Here is a 10,160-nt window from a genome sequence, read left to right as displayed (position 1 = left end):
CTGGAAATTCTTCACATTTTAATATTATTTAGCTGTCATGGGTGGTGCATGTACTGGACCAAAATTACAGTCGCTCCGGTTTGAGGGCCTGTTCTAAGGCTGGGTAATGGTTGAGGTGGTTGGGAATCACATCCCTTGCTACCAAGACTACGGAGCAGCCCTGGCCTCTGCAGCTGTTTATAACCCTTAAGTCATGACTCTTCCACCTGTCTGCGTAAATCTATCCCTGCAACAAATGCAGACACCACTTGGAGGGCTCAAGAATGGCTGTTTACAAGATCTTAATAGGACAGTCTTGAACAAACGAGAATGGAGGCCTCCCCATGTCAGGCATGCTTCCTCAAGGCAGACCCTTTTCAGTATCTCCATAAAAATTAAGCCACATTCCTTTTTGTGTAGCCTCCTTTCCCGGCAGTTGGAAGCTTGTATTCTTGGTTGACCACTCTCCTGGGTTTTCATGAAAATCCAGAGATAAGTTCTCTTCTAGAAGGCATGGATCACATCTCTATGTGCTGACCACTTGTTTGGATTAAAATCTGCCCATTCTTAAAGGCTGGGCCTAGATTTCCAAAACTTTTATTTTTGATCATTTATTTTTTCCCAAAACTTAAAAAACAAAAAGCCCTTCAGACCAAGCTAGACAGTGAGCAGGCGTGCCTTCCTTGTAAGTCAGACAGTTATCAAGTAGGAGGTAAAGCAGTCTAGGTTGGTCGCTATCTCAGGTTCCCATTGGAGAGATCAGAGCTTGAATCTGGATTTTTTTCTGAGAGCTAGTTTCCCATTTGTAAAATAAGGACAAAATAGTATTTCAGTTGCAGAGTTGTGAGGGCTGAATGAGGTAATGTATGGGAAGTGGTTGGTTCAAAATGTAAGAGGTCATCAAAGTGATAGCCATGCTGATGGCCAGACACACTTGGAAAGTAATCACAAACTTCTTAATAATCTGAATTTGTCTCTTATGGGTTAAATGAGAGGTTTGGACAAATCTTCCAGTGGGTCTTTGTTTTTAAGCAAGCTCCACACCCAACATGGGTTGGGTTTAACTCATGACCCTGATCAAGTCTCTTGCTCTACTGACTGAGCCAGCCAGGCACCCCAAGGTGGGTCCCCCTTTTGGTCTAAACTTTTGAGTTCCTGCTTGACTTTCCCGATTTCCTCCCTCCCCTGTAGTATAAAAGGCAGGTTGGTGTGGCAATGCAGCACTGGATTGGAAACCAAAAAGCGTAGGTTCTGGTTCTCCTCCCTTAAAGAGACACTTTTTTTTTTTTTTTTTTTTTTTAAGATTTTGTTTGACAGCATGCACAAGCAGGGGAAGCAGGAGAGAGAGAGAGAAAGAAAGAGAGAGAGAGAGAGAAGCTGGCTCCCTGTTGAGCAGGGAGCCTGATGCGGGGCTCCATCGCAGGACTCTGGGATCATGACCTGAGCCAAAGGCAGATGGTCAACCAACTGAGCCACCCAGACGTGCCTAAAAAGACACTTCTCCCATAAGAGACACGTCTGGACCACTTAGGTTTTTTTGGTTTTTTTTTTTAATTTATACTCTTGAACCCAGTTTCCTCAACTGTAAATGGGGTTAACCTATTTAAGTTGTTGTAAAGGTTGAAACAAGATAATTTTAAGAATGTTGTACTTGGTAGGGACGTCAGGCTGGCTCAGAAAGTACAGCATGGGACCCTTGATCTTCAGGGTTGAGTTTGAGCCCCACATTAAGTGTGGAGATTACTTAAAAAAATAAAATCTTTGGGGCACCTGAGTGGCTCAGTGGGTTAAGCCTCTGCCTTCAGCTCAGGTCATGGTGTCAGGGTCCTGGGTTCGAGCCCCGCATCAGGCTTTCTGCTCAGCAGGGAGCCTGCTTCCCTTCCTTTCTCTCTGCCTGCCTCTCTGCCTACTTGTGATCTCTCTGTCAAATAAACAAACAAAATATTTTAAAAATAAATAAATAAATAAAATCTTTAATAAAAAGATTATGGGGTGCCAGGGTGGCTTAGTCTTTAAGTATCTGCCTTTGGCTCAGGTCATGATCCCAGCGTCCTGGGATGAAGCCCACATTGGGCTCCCTGCTCAGCGGGGAGCCTCATTCTCCCTCTCCAGCTCGCTGTGCTTATGTTCCCTCTCTGTCATAAAGAAATAAAATCTTAAAAAAAAAAAAAAAAAGTTGTACTTGGTAAACTACAGCTTTCTACTAGAGCTGCCCCATCCTGGCTGCACATCAGAATAACCTAGAACCTTTTAAGGAATACAAATGAATGCCAGCCCTATCTGAGATATACTGAATTGGAATTTCAGTTGGGGGAGGCAGGGCGGGTAGAGTCTAACCATGGATATCTTTAAGAACCTAAACAGGTCACATGTGGCTTGGGCTGAGAACCTTTGCTTCAAAGGTAAGAGATCAGTCCCAAGGAACCCTTTTAATCTAATGATTTGTAAAGAAGAATAAATTATGTAAAGCATATCTGATTAAGGCCATAGGAAAGGCCTGTTTGGCGCATTGTATTTTAAAGTAAAATTGCCAGGGGTATCTGGCTGGCTCAGTTGGTGGGCATGTGACTCTGGATCTCTGGGTCGGGAGTTCAAGCCCCACATACAGCTTACTTAAAAATAAAATAGGGGTGCCTCTGTGGCTCAGGTCATAACCCCCGGGTCCTGGGATGGAACCCTGCATCGGGCTCCCTGCTTAGTGGGGAATCTGCTTGTCCCTCTTCCTCTGTTCCTCCCCCTGCTCATGTTCTCTCTCAAATAAATAAAAGCTTTAAAAAAAAAAAACAAGAAAGAATCCTGCCTTAAGTAAAATTGCCAGAAATTTCCAGAATAACAAGCCTTTCCATTGACTTATTCATGTCCATAATAATTTTGACTAAAATCACTGTACTCCACTTTTTTCTCCAAGTCAAGAGATTTGGGATACAGGACATACAGGTTTGCTATAATGACCTTCGCACCAGATGACCAACTCCATTGAAAACGGGACATTAATACAATTACAGTCTGTTTGGGGCACCTGGGTGGCTCAGTGCATTAAAGCCTGTGCCTTCGGCTTGGGTCATGATCCCAGTGTCCTAGGATGGAGCCCTGCATCGGGCTCTCTGCTCAGCAGAGAGCCTGCTTCCCTTCCTCTCTCTCTGCCTGCCTCTCTGCCTACTTGTAATCTCTGTCAAATAAATAAAAGCCTTAAAAAAAATTACAGTTTGTTCAAAAGATCAACACAGATCAGATCAGTATCAAAAGATTCAAAAGGATGGCTGTTCTCAAAATCATGAAGGCCCATCGTTGATTTGTAAAATTCATATTGAGGACTCAAAGTCAATACAAAATTTGTTCTGAACCCTTAAGTTGACCTAAAAACCTAATGAAATATTAGATGAATTCTTATGACAAGGAATGGTCCATCAGTTATTTCATGACTATAAGCAATGTTTTTCAAACACTTATGAAGCAGGATCCAAATATATAAAATAGATGAACAGACCAGCTGTGATTGAAACTGAGCAGAGGGGCCGAAATCCTGGCCCCTTCCACTTCTCTATCCCTGGCTGGCCTTCTCTCCACTGTCCTGTGTTTTTTTTTGTTTTTTTTTTTAAGATTTTTATTTATTTATTTGACAGACAGAGATCACAAGTAGGCAGAGAGGCAGGCAGAGAGAGAGAGAGAGGAGGAAGCAGGCTCCTCACCGAGCAGAGAGCCTGATGCGGGGCTCGATCCCAGGACCTTGGGATCACGACCTGAGCCGAAGGCAGAGGCTTTAACCCACTGAGCCACCCAGGCACCCCTCCACTGTCCTCTTTTGCACAACCCCATGGTTCCATGCAATTTCAAAACCACGGCCCTCTATGTATGTTCCGTTTTCACCTGCTTTTTTTTTTTTTTTAAGATTTTATTTATTTATTTGACAGATCACAAGCAGGCAGAGAGGCAGGCAGAGAAAGGAGGAAGCAGGCTCCCCGCTGAGCAGAGAGCCCCATGCGGGGCTTGATCCCAGGACTGAGATCATGACCTGAGCCGAAGGCAGCGGCTTTAACCCATTGAGCCACCCAGGCGCCCCTTCACCTGCTTTTTAAACACAGTGAAGGGGGGCATGAGCAGTTAGCCATACTCTGCACAATTTCTCATATCTTTAAGCAGTCAGTTCCCCCTGATTTCACTTAGTCCCATGCTGCCACTTCCCTACTATCTTCCAAGTACTAGGCTTTCATTTGTATTTCAATTCAGAAAACCTAGTGATCAGCGTTCCCAAAAGGTTTTGGTAAACCCAGTATTCTCAGAATTTCCTCAGAACACAGTCTATTGTTCTGAAGCAGGTGGCAAGAAATTACTATTTAAAAGATGTCAAATAATGTTTAAAGCCCTAATAATTTTCCTTTAACATGGACATAAATCCTGTTGGTTTTTAAATTTGTTACTGGGTATGTGGAGAGTTTTATTCAAGAATGCAATGTACAACTTACTCAGAATAATCTGGAAGTCATTCTTCACCACTTGAAGCCTACTAAGGTAATAACTAAATTTAAATGAAACACAAAAAGATGTATTAACATAGCATCTCTTAGCTCTCAAGCATGTTTTTTTGCCTTGAACTTTACCAACTTTGTTCTCAATCCATTTCAACCTGCCCCAATTTATTCCAGAATGCCAATGGAAATGGGCAATCTCCAGCACCTCATTATTGGGATTTACTCTACCGAGATTATGCAATCAAGTTTGAACCAATTTCTTAGATTAGTGTCTCACACTCTGATCCAAAACACACATACTGGGCTGAACCCATATGAAATTGCAGACATTGGACTATTTCTGACCTACAAGAACAGTAATTGTTTCTGCTCAACCATACTTTAATGCATTTTCTTTGTTTTCTTAAATACTCTCTATGCCCAACGTGGGGCTTGAACTCATGACCCTGAGATCAAGAGTTGCATGCTCCACGGACTGAGCCAGCGAGGTGCCCCAACACATTTTCTTCCCATTTTCTATTCCTCCTATTGTTAAAAAGAATTTGCTGCTCTTGTGCCTTTGAACTTCATGAAGTAACTGAATTAATGACTCATTGACAAGTATTTCTAACCAGCTTTTCAACCCCAGGATTCCAGGGTGCCTCCATGTTACTTCTGTGTGACTTAGCCATACATATTTACACATACATTCTGTATCCATCACTCCTAAAGCCAAATTTAGTATGCATCTGTCCATTCTTTTCTTAGCTGTATCCCCCCCACACACAAAGGCAGATTAATGTCACAGAGAGACAACTGAAGGCGTTTATTTTCTCTTGAAACTCATTTGCCATAAAACAAACCAACTACCTGAGATATGGAAAATGGTGGTCATGTTTTACCTTCTCTTTGTCAAAGGTAAACAAAATGACACATACTCCCTACTAGATCTGACATGCCACTCTCAGATCCTTTTTAATCACTGGATTGTGGAGGGACAGCATGATTCCTATCTTCTCATCCTTTCCCCTTCTCTCAGACTGACCTGAATAAAATGATGTGGATTTAAGTTTATTCGCCTTCCCCAATCCCAAGCTAATATTTCTTCATTTAATAAACAAGCAAAAAACTCCCCTAAACCATCTGTCCTGCTCTCCTAGAGATGAATTTGGCCTCCTTTGCAAAAATAATTGCTAAAATTACAAACATCAAATAATTTTAAACAGCATGCCCTGAAAAATGTGAGAAGATTCTTAATATTCCAAATTCTGTAACTTGTGGCAAAGTTAGCCATATAATATGCCTTAAAATACGAACTGCAAGAAAGCAAACATTACACAACAATTCTGAGACTTTAAACGGTTTCATAAAGGCCCCAGGGGTATAGGAAATCCTAAAATGATCTCATAGTCACATGTCACTGCTTACAGGGAAATAACACTCCACATTCCAAATAGATTAAATTCCTAACCTGTTTATATGCTCTATTCTAATTATGTTCCACTCTACGGGACTCTTTTCATTAGCTAACTAACCACTTTACAGACTAAAGTCTCAAAAAAGCACCTGTGTATGCTGCTATATGGAGGGCCAGCTCTCAGATCACCACCTACATAATGAGAATGCCAAAGCATGTTGTGGCTAGGTCTTTTGGTTTTCAGAATATTAGAAAATCATTAAAATCCTCAGGACTGTTTTTCCTTAAAGACTCCTTAGGGCACAATTTAGCATTAAGCATTTATTTAAAAGCCTAACAAGATGAAGACTACATTGTTTCAGAAGTGAATAGAAAATTCTTGGCCTTTATATGTTAAGTACAGGCATGGGCACAGATCACAGAATTCTGTTGAAGCCTCAGCATCCTATGGCAGAGCCTTTACTGCACACCGAAAATAATAACTTTTAAAGAGTTCGTGGGAGGCATCGTGCTAGGTGGCTGAAACATTCATTATCTCATGTCATCTTCACCATCCATTAGGTGCTTATTAATATTTTTTAAGATTTTATCTATTTATTTGACAGACAGAGATCACAAGTAGGCAGAAAAGCAGGCAGGTGGGGGTGAGGGGAGCCCACAGAGCACAGAGCCTGATGCGGGGCTCGATTCCAGGACCCTGAGATCATGACCCGAGCTGAAGGCAGAGGCTTAACCCACTGAGTCACCCAGGCGCCCCTGCTTATTAACTCTATTTTTAAGATTTTATTTATTTATTTGACAGAGAGATCACAAGTAGACAGAGAGGCAGGCAGAGAGAGATGGGGAAGCAGGCTCCCCGCTGAGCAGAGAGCTGGACGTGGGGCTCGGATCCCAGGACCCTGACAGCACGACCTGGGCCGAAGGCAGAGGCTTAACCCAGAGTCACCCAGGCGCCCCTGATTATTAACTCTTAAGAGTTGTGATGATGCCTCCCAGAATTGCTTCTCATTCCACTGCTGTGAAAATATATGTCTAGGGGTAGGACTCAGGCATTGGTATGATTTTAACAGCTCACCAGGGGATTCTAATGAAAAACCACAATCCAGAATCACTGCAGCAATATCTGAACTCAAAAATAACCCGAACCAGCACAGCTGGCCCTCTCCAATACACCCTAATGCCTACAAGGGCCCCAAAAGGCTTCCCTCCTGTCCGGGGATTCCACTTCCCACCGAGCTCCTGCTGGCACAATCTCCCTATAGCCCTACACACTCTGACCCAAGTCTACCATTTCTCCTCTATGCTGCTACTCACCACCTTCCCTTCCATATCATCCCCTTTCGGGAGAATATAAACGAGGTGTTAGAAAGCAACTAATGAATCATTGAACACTACATCAAAAACTAATGATATACTGTATGTTGGCTAATCGAATTTAAATAAGAAAATAAACTGATCATCAGGTTACAGTAATTTCCACAAAAACATGAACAAGCAAAAAAAAAAAAAATGAACCAACTTGACACTCCTATTTCTGAAAAGTTGCTAATACCTTTTGTTTTGGCCTCAAGCAGTGTGAATAGGAGGGGTGCTTCGGAAGAAAAATTCTCTCATTTCCCTGTACAGAACTATGTTCATTTAGACACTATTTCCTACTTTCAGGATATAAATATGGGGATATTAATGTGAGAGCAGCCAGAAAGAGTTCAGTTCAATTGTTGCAACAATTAATCAAAATGGGAGTATAACTCCCATCATTTGAACCTCCCCACCAAAGGTAAAAAAATTAAAATGCAAAGATTACTTCCAGCATTTTCAACAATTCACTTATTTTCAAAGTGTTCTTTAAAAAGCACTCCTCAGGGGCTCCTGGGTGGCTCAGTGGATTAAGCCTCTGCCTTCAGCTCATGATCTCAGGGTCCTGGGATCGAGCCCCGCATCGGGCTTTCTGCTCAGCAAGGAACCTGCTTCCCCCTCTCTCTCTGCCTGCCTCTCTGCCTACTTGTGATCTGTCAAATAAATAAATAAAATCCTTAAAAAAAAAAAAAAAAAAAGAGCGCTCCTCAGGGAGCTGAGGAGCTGGCTGGCTCAGTTGGAAGAGTGGGCAATTTTTTTTTTATAGATTTTATTCATTTATTTGATAGACAGAGATCACAAATAGGCAAAGAGGCACACACGGAGAGAGAGGAAGGGAAGCAGGCTCCCTGCCCAGCAGAGAGTCCGATGTGGGGCTCAATCCCAGGACCCTGGGATCATGACCTGAGCTGAAGGCAGAGGCTTAACCAACTGAGCCACCCAGGCGCCCTGAGAGTGGGCAATTCTTGATCTTGGGGCCATGAGTTCAGGCCCCACACTGGGTAGAGATTACTAAAAAACAAAACAAAACAAAACACCCTTTAAAAAAAAAAAAAAAAAGCTCCTTAAGTTCTTGCATAGAAAATCTGTCTTTATGGTAACAAGGTAAGTGAAACGGGAACAATGAAGAATACTTAACAACAGTGGTAGTTATACACTGACCCAACTATTAATAAGCTACAACACACATTACCAAACAGTGCCTTTTCCATGCTTTCTCCTCTGGCTTTTAAAATTCTAACAGGTTTTCCTACTATAAAGTTTATATTCCCCCCCAATATGGCAAAAGCTCAGACATTAATCAGTAAACTCCTAATTAAACAAGAACACAATTCAAGACCCTGTATATAATAAAGTTCCCTGGCTTGAATTTCAATCCTAATTTTTAAATTTTTAGGGCACCACCAAAGTCCACCATTCAACAGTACCTAGTACAACATCTCAAGAGACATGCACTTACCTGATCTAAGATTTCTTGGGTGGTAGCCTTCCCACACAGGTGCACAATACAAATTGTAAACGGAGGTTGGTAACACTATACATACAGGAAAATAAAAGTTGTTGGTTCAAGATTAACTCATATATACAGAGCGAAAGAACTATGGAATAGGGGAGCCTGGTTGGCTGTCAGAAAAGCATGCAATGCTTGATCCTGAGGTCATGAGTTCAAGCCCCACACAGGGTGTAGAGATTACTTCAATAAAGAAAACTTTAAAAACCTACAGAACACCTGCTGTCTAGGGAAGCTCGCTCACCATAAAAGTGGATGTAAAACAAACAAACAAAACAAACACATACTGCAACAGTGGTAGAGTGAACTAAGTGAATGACAAGGCATGATAGGACATGGGGACTCAATCCCAAAAGGCCACATTGGTGAATAGCAGGGGTGGAAATTCAGTTTCTTGAGAACCAATACAGAAGAACCTAATTAACAGGCACGAGACCTGTTCTCTAGTCCTAGTTTCACAATCATCTAGCTGTGTGATAAGTAACAACCCTCAGGGCCTCAGCTTCCTTATCTCTAAAACAGGGGTTAGAGTTAGGTAATCTGTCTTTCCAACTCTAAGATTCTATTTACTGGTTCTATAGCTGTTACCCTTCCTCATACATTTGGGTTTAAAAACTGTGGTGCCCTGCATATTTAAGGCTCTAAGAGTGGATATATGTGCATAAATATTTACTGGCCTTCAACATCCTCAAGGAACAAAGACTCTATTTTGGGTCAGGGAATATTTATTCACCAAAAGAGGCTAGCATGTTTAAGTGATTTATCAGCAGTTAGCAAATTCAGAACTTTCTCTTAGCTGCATGTACTAACCCATTCTGCCAGGTAGTGGTTACAGAAAAGAATATTTGGGAATAAATCCACATTATGACCCAATTTTTTTTTTGCTAGTAAAGTTGCATATTTGGAACTGCCTAAGCTTTTTAAACACAGAGGCTGAAACATTAGTTGCTAGTCACTTATAAACTTTGTTATTCTTTGTTTTGTATCAGTCTGTCAGGAATGCAATGTAGCTTTGTCTTCCTTGAAATGTTACTTCTAGTAGGCCTACTCATTTCATGGTTTTTTTCTAAGCTTCTCAATATTCTTCAGAATAAAGAAAACAGCTCATTTTAAACAAGAAGTTTATTTAAACAACAAGACGCTTGACTTGAAGGGAAAACTATCTAGGATTCATTTCTTTTAGAGTAATTTATCCCTACTTAAAGACAGATTGCCCTACATGTAACAGCTACGTACAAAAAAGTTATAAAATTGTCCTTGGTTTTACAATGATAAATGAAAAACATTAAAATTCTCCAATCGAACAAGGTATGCAAGGATTTTTATGTTGTTCTTTTTTTTTGTTAAACAGTGAGAGCAAAATAACTTACTGGAATATAAAGATAAGAGCTGACTGAGCATGCCACTAATGGAGAGAGGGGGTATTTTCACAGAAGCAGTATTTTCCCCC

The sequence above is a fragment of the Lontra canadensis genome, unplaced genomic scaffold (assembly GCF_010015895.1).
Source record: "Lontra canadensis isolate GAN:19392208 unplaced genomic scaffold, GSC_riverotter_1.0 scaffold41, whole genome shotgun sequence".
In the NCBI taxonomy this organism is placed as follows: domain Eukaryota; kingdom Metazoa; phylum Chordata; class Mammalia; order Carnivora; family Mustelidae; genus Lontra; species Lontra canadensis.
This window is presented reverse-complemented; position numbering follows the sequence as displayed.